The following is a 7,252-nucleotide window of genomic DNA, read 5'->3' as shown; positions in this document are numbered from 1 at the left end:
ATATCACATGAGGAGCAAAAGGGTCTTTTCAGATGTCCTTTAGGCTTAAAATAGATGAAAGTGTTATAAAAGGCATAAAATTTAGACTCGTTGTTAGATAAGGAAGAAAGGGTTTTTCAGTGTCAAATAAGGAAACAAAATTTAAGATAGTGCTAAATAAGGAATTGTTTCAACCCTAAAACAAAAGCATACAGAGTCATTGTGGAGACCAATTCTTCCTTCATTTCTGTTGTACTCTTTTACGAAAAAAGTTGCATGCTTTTTTTTGACAAACCACGTGCATTCGGAGTTGATGCATTCAAAATTTCAAATTAAATAAGCTCTAATACAACAACAGGCTTGGTTGATCAGCGTTCTATGTGAGTAATAAGCTCTAACTAGAAATTAAGATTGGCAATATTGAACATTTTCTATAAGCTGGGTGGTAATTGTGTCTTTTCGCTAAGCTATTGATGTGAATGAATATATACCAGTACTACTACTAGACCGAGGGTCGACCTCTCCAGGAGACTTGGAAGCGGGGGAAAACCCCTCAAGATGGAGGCACACAATCACAGCATGCGATGTTGTGGCTGCGGGATGTTGTGTATCCACCGTCCTACACACACAGTTTTTGAGCCATCCTTGCTGGAGCTGATGTGGTTGTAACCAACACGACGTGACTTGTGAGATGTTGCTCAAATGAAAACTTGCTTAGGCCCTAGTCGGTGCCAATGGCATGCCTCCATGGCACATCATTCGCCTATTTGGAGACGTCATCGTGGAGCTCTGGTCTGCAGTCCAATCGGAGAGGTCGACGGCAAAACCTTCATCACTCCCTCCTTGGAAGAGCCTTGAGGACATATGTTTCTGTCAATATCATTGTCCAAGTATACCATGATGTTGGCCTTGCCCTTTCAAAATTCTCAGAAATGGAGAAGATACACATAATTTTTTGGCCTTGTTTTGAACTAAAACTATGACACTTATTTTGTATCGGAGGGGGAACATAATTAGCCCCCATGTCATCTTCACGGGCGATACGGGTGCTAGCCAGATCGCTTTCCCTCTCAACCACCTCCTCACCCCTCGCCGCTGTTGAAAGAACATTTACTACACCTTGGCCATCACCATCTAGGCAGTTGTGAGTGGACTAGACACTTCCTTGTGATGCCTCCCCCTGCTTCTGTTAGTTTGAGGGGTTGCACTCGGAGCTCTAAGTTTGTCGTTCGTGTGTTGGCCTCGAGGGACCGTGTGGTTGTGCGAGCACTCCTTTCTTCCTCTGCTCTGCTCCTCACTCTTTGCTCTCCTTCCATATCTCTGATTTTATGTGTTTGGGAGCCTATCTAGAGAGGAACTCACCATGGCTACAACTAGGGGCCGATTTCGGTGTGAATGGGTGCTCCAGCCTAAAGATTGGTTTGGTTATGTTTTTGCTACTTTTGTGTTTGTCATTGTTCCCGTCGTCCTATTTGTTGTTGTCATGGTCATGCTTTTTTTTCAAGTTTAGGTGGTTAGATTTGGTCCGTTTATGGCGACTAGCACGTCACTGCTTCTACAACAATTCGAATTCTAAAACCTGGAACTGATTTAACCAGAATTTGTGTTAAATGTAACAATTTATATTATTTACACCGCGTCAAAATTTCGATTGTCTAAATAATTGCTTACATTTTTAATGATCCGGTGGAATATAATGTCTACTTCAACAGAACAACTCCAAACGGACGTGCGTGAGATAGAAAGATTTTTTTTTAACTAAGAAAGATGTAAAAGGGGCAGCTTCTAAATTTCTATCTTTTACTCTAGGCTGTGCTTTCCGATCAAACTTGCCTTTTCACTGAAACAAAAGCATCACTTCTCCGGTGGAAAAAATGCATGCTTTATTTGGTGTGTGTGCATGTGTGTTCTTTTTCTGGTTGGGTGGGGGCAACCTACGTTCTTTTGTACGTACGTACTATCCAGAGTTGATAGTTTAAAAAATTCAGATTAAATAAGGCGTAGTGAAATACTAACATGCTTGGTCAATCAATGACCTCTGTGAGTTATAGTGGTTTATAAAAGAAGAAAACTAATTAAGATTCGCAATATTAAACCGTTATATATGTTGGATGATAATGTGTACCTTTTCACTAGGGTATCAATGTGAAGATATATCAGGACTACTAGTCCGAGGGTACGTAGCTCCTCCATGAGTCTCGGAGCAACTCTAGTAGATACCGTAAAGTCTCGCAATACAAAAACAGTTTACAGTATACTGTAAAACATTTTTATGATATGGTGTGCGTTCCGGCAGAACGGATCGTGTAAAAATTGTTTGTGAAGCCCACTAGTCAACAGCTGAACTTACAACAGGGTCCCTGGAAATTAGCACAAATTAAAGCACCCTAAAAGCAAAACCTAAATTTCAATTAGATGCCTTCGACAGCTCCATGGCAACGGCGGATCCACCCAGCGCTTGACACGACACGGCGGCGCCCTCCAACGTGTGTCACGACGGCTCAACCCGGAAGGCCCTTGGCCACGACGTGCCCGCTCACGGGGCGAACGATGACCAACGCTCTAGCATGAGCAGAGGGCGCCACGACCCGCAACAAGGCAGCGCCCTCCCCGGCGCGCGCAACTAGTGCAGCAAAAGGCCAGCGACGTCCTCTGGCGTGACCGCCCAATGATGCGGCATGGCGCATGGCTTCCCGCGGAGCAAGAGCGCGAGGCCAGCACTGGAGCGGAAAGGGCGCGGGACGCGACAACGAGCGCGAGGTGACCAACCGGTGGCGCGCGGACGTGGCGACGGGCGTTGGATGGCCGTCGTGGCGGCCAGTCAGGGGGGCTAGAGGCACTGGCGCCGTGCTTGTGGTCTTGGTGGCGGTAGGCAGGGACGGACGCGGACTCAATTCAGGCGGCCTGGCCTCGGGATTGGGTGCGGGGGGCTCCGAGGGCTCCATGGCAACGCGCAACCTGCCGGGGGAGGTGCGACGGTTAGGTCGCGTCGAGGATAGGGCCGGCTGAGGTGCAGGAGGCGGAGGATAAAAAAGAATGCTCTCTCAGAGCATCTCCAGCCGTTGGTCCTCAGAAAACGTCTGAAATCGCCTCATGGGACGAGCCGGCGCAAGAAAAAGATCTGGGGGTGAGTTGGTCCCCAGTCGCTGGCCTAGGATTGCCCCCAGACGCGCATATTTAGAAAAAACGTTCGACGAATTCGTTTAAACACGATTAAATTTTGGCCAAATTCGGCATATATTAAAATGTTCAGCGGTACATAGCAAATATAACTAAAACAGAAAGTCGTTGAACGCTGAGTAGTCGCCGTCGTCACCACCGTCGTCGCCGCTGTCGTCGTTGTCGGGCTTCTCCTTCTTGATGTGGCCGTCCCTGGTGGATCCCTGACCGGCATCCCGAACATGGACTAGTGGCGGCAGCGCGTCGTCGTCGTCGCTGTCATCGATGACGACGACTCCTCCTTCGTCGCGGCCCCGGCGGCGCTGCTCGAACCGCGCCAGGGCGGCGCGCTGGCGCTCCCTCGCCATCTTCAAGGAGTCCTTGCGCGCCCATTTCAGGGTCGCGTCATCGTCGAGCTCCGCGTCGCCGTGCTCCGTCTTCATGGCGGGGAGACCCGGCTCCGTCTTCACCGACGTGAGGCCGGCTCCGTCTTTGGCTTGATGAAGCGCGGAGGAGCCGACGAGGAGGCACACCGACCACCCTCGTTGATGACGATGTCGGCGCTGCGCGTGCGCCGGCCGAGCGGCGTCTCCGCCGCGGGCTCGGCCTTGATGCCGAGCAGCGCCGGAGAGCCGGAGGAGTGGGAAGAGGAGTGGGAGGAGGACGACGAGGAGGAGCCGAACCTCCTGGGCATCCATTGCCCGACGCGTCGGTGGTGAGACGGGGCGGCCGCCCTCGCCGGGGGAGGGTAGGCCAACGGTGGGTTGTTGCCGCCCTCGAGGTGCGTCAGCACGCCCTCGAGCGTGCGGTCGGGGACGCCCCACCACAGGTGGCGCCCCTCGCTGTCTTCGAGCCGCCGACCACCAGTGCCCCGTTGGTGGACGCCAGCCTCTGTTGCTGGCGGCGCTCGAAGTACGCCGCCCACGTCGCGTGGTTGTCGGCGGCGTACTGGGGGAGGGCGCGCTGCTCGTCGGTGAGGAAGGCACGCATGATCTCCACCTCGTCGGCGGAGTAGCCCGGGCACGCCACGGCGTCGGGCAACGGGGGAATGGGCACTCCCCCGTTGCTGAGCCTCCACCCTGTCGGCCCGGCGCGCATGTCCGGCGGCGCCGGAATGTTGGCCTGGAATAGGAGCCACGACTCCTGTTCGCGGAGCGAGCGGCGGCCGAAGCAGTTGGCCGCCGCCTCGTCGCCGGGGTAACGCTCGGCCATCAGGGGGGAGAGGGAGGGCTCGGCAGCGTACGTGCAGGAGAGGGAGAGGGAGGCTCGGCGGCGGCGCACATGAGAGAGAGAGAGAGCTCGGCGGCTGGGGCTGGTGTGGCCAGAGGCGAGGGAGGCCACCGACTTATATAGCTGCGCCGCGCACGTATGTACGCGTGCGAGGGAGGGGAGGCGTCGGCACGCCGCCCCGTGACGCACCGCCCGTGAGGAATCAATGGCAAGGCTGATCGGCGGCAGCCTTGCCATTGATTCCCCGTGGGAAACCGATGCGTCGGGGGAAGACGAGGGCGGTGTCGCTGACGCGGCTGGCACGCGGCTCTTTCGCGTCAAAACCGCTCGCCCCAGCGTCCCCGGGCGCCCTCCAGCGCGCCGAGTTCGGTCTGAGTCCGCTGGCACTGATTCGGTTCAAGCCGGCGAAAATCGGGCTTATGAGGTGAGCCGTTTTTTCGACACACGACACCAACGTGAAAAAGTCGTATGTAGAGATCTTCCTGAGACACGGCTGGAGATGCTCTCATACTCTGGGGTCTGGGCCAATTGATCATTTGCCCACCTTTGCTCTGTCCTAGTCAAAATGCCCCGTCTTATATTGCAATTGATAAAATGCCCCATTTTTATCGTGCCTCTAGATAAAATGCCCCGTATTAAAAATAAATATCTATTACTTGTCAACTGCTGCCACTTTCTCTATTATAGATGCCTTCAATTGGCTGAAATTTGAATGGTAGGCTAGTATGAATATACTTGAGTTTCTGTAATTTTTATTGGCCTGTCGAGAGGTCTGGTTTTGAGTTTGCCGCAAAAAAACATATTATATAATGTGCCAATTTTGCTAAACCACATCTAGATGTGTTATAAGTATTGCACATCTAAGTCCTATGTCATTGATCTTATGTTGAGATTCATGTAGATATTTTTTTTTCTTTTTTCTCTTTTTCTCTATACTTATTTCATTCATTTAGATGTGCAATAACTAGAGCACATGTAGATATGCTCTAGACACACCCATAATGTGCTTATTCACAGTATCTGATCTTGCCATTTTTTGGCCACAAAATACTAAAACAACAGTTATTTTTGGGTATGCCCCTATCTGCTAGAGTTGCTCTGAGGCTCCAATAAAACCCTCTAAGAGCAACTCTAGCAGACCCTGCATCTCGCCGGCCCGCAAAATGTGTTTGCGGTCCGCGGAAAAACGCCTTTGCGGGCCGGCTCGAACGGCCTCAGTTACAGACCCCGTATAACGGACCCGTAAAAAAAAATATTCATGGAATATGCGTTTTTACGGGCCGGCTTTGCGAGGTCTGATCTGACGCAGCTCCTCCCGGCCCGGAAAATCTAAATTTGCATTTTAATTTGATCCAACATAATGCATTTTTTTTGCTTTTTCAATAACATTGGATATATAAGACATCACCAAATCTTTGCTAGAATGGTAAGACCAAAGAAAACACGAACTACAAGTATGCATTTTAGAAGATTTCCAACTTTCATAACTGCTCCCACTAGTTGGATTAATATCTTCTCCATGCATTCATTGTTTATCTGCGGATTCTTGATTTTGCATTATTCTTTCTTCATCTTTGGTTCAAAAAAAGTAGATGTTGCTTTCCCTCTAATTGCACATGCAGCCGCATCATTATCTTCGATTCTTCTAAGGAGTGCGTCAACGTCTATTAAGTTTCTTCCTATCAATAAATCAATGTATTCGCCTTCCCAAAACCAAAATGAGCATCCACTTCCTACACACATGAATGAGCATGTTCGAAATGAGCTACCGTAATTGAACCAAAGAATGAGCTATCAAAATGAGCTACCGCAAGTGCACCTACCCCGTCGTTTTCGTAGTTGAAGAACACCCATCCGGGGTGCTTCGGCGTGCCCAAAGTTAGCCGCAGCACTCTCCGCGTGCAGTCGGCGCACTGTATGAGCGGCATCGGCGAGTCACAGAGCCGCTGTGCGAGCGCCGAGCCCGGTGGATGGCCGGACGAATCCATGCCCGCAAATCATCAGCGGCATCGGGAGGACGAACCGTACCTGCATGCGGCTATGCGCCCTTGCCAGGGCTGCGAGAGATGCTCCCCGACCACTCCCTCGCTTAGCGCAGCCACCAGCGGCCGGCGATGAAGGTCCGCAGATCCGCAAATTTGGCGGCCTGCCGGTGCAGGAGGGAGAGAGGAGGCCTCGTGCATGTGGCGGCCTTTCGGCAAGCTCCTGACGGCTGCTTTCGCCGGAATCTTGGGCGGCGACACGAGGGGGAGAGGGGAGGTGGTTGGTGGGGAAAGCGCGAGCTGAAATGTCTCCCACCAACCGCTTCCGCTTATATCCAGGGCACCGCAGCGGCGAGGGAGAAACCCGCGAATACACGGGTTGGGGCCGAGATTTTGCCGCGCCCCTCAAAAATTTTTACGGACCGGGGCGGGATACAGAGTCTGATCGAGCAGGTTTTTTCGCCCCGCCCGCATTTTGGCGGTTATTTTGCGGGCCGGGGCGAGATGCGGGGTCTACTAGAGTTGCTCTCAAGCTTTGCTACATTTTATGGGCTGGGCGCCGCTCATATTCTGGCCACGTTTAAAAATTCCAACGAAATTTTGCATGACAATATGTAAAGTTTGTGAGCTAGCACTCCATGAGTCTAGCATTTTTGCCCCTCCTCTCCCCTCGCACTAATTGGTCACCTGCCCTTGCCGCACTGGTAGTGAGTCGTGGCTCCGAGATGGCGGCACATGACAACAGCATGTGAGGCGGTGATTACAGGGACATTGTTCCAACATTTACATACTTGGTAAAAGGTGGAAGGCTTGACTTTTTTGTTTGGTGTTTTGTTTCACTCTTGTCACCTTAGTTTTTGTAATACAAGTGTTATGTTCCATGATAAGCGCTCCTAACATGG

The sequence above is a fragment of the Triticum dicoccoides genome, chromosome 5A (genome assembly GCF_002162155.2).
Source record: "Triticum dicoccoides isolate Atlit2015 ecotype Zavitan chromosome 5A, WEW_v2.0, whole genome shotgun sequence".
NCBI classification, from domain to species: domain Eukaryota; kingdom Viridiplantae; phylum Streptophyta; class Magnoliopsida; order Poales; family Poaceae; genus Triticum; species Triticum dicoccoides.
This window is presented reverse-complemented; position numbering follows the sequence as displayed.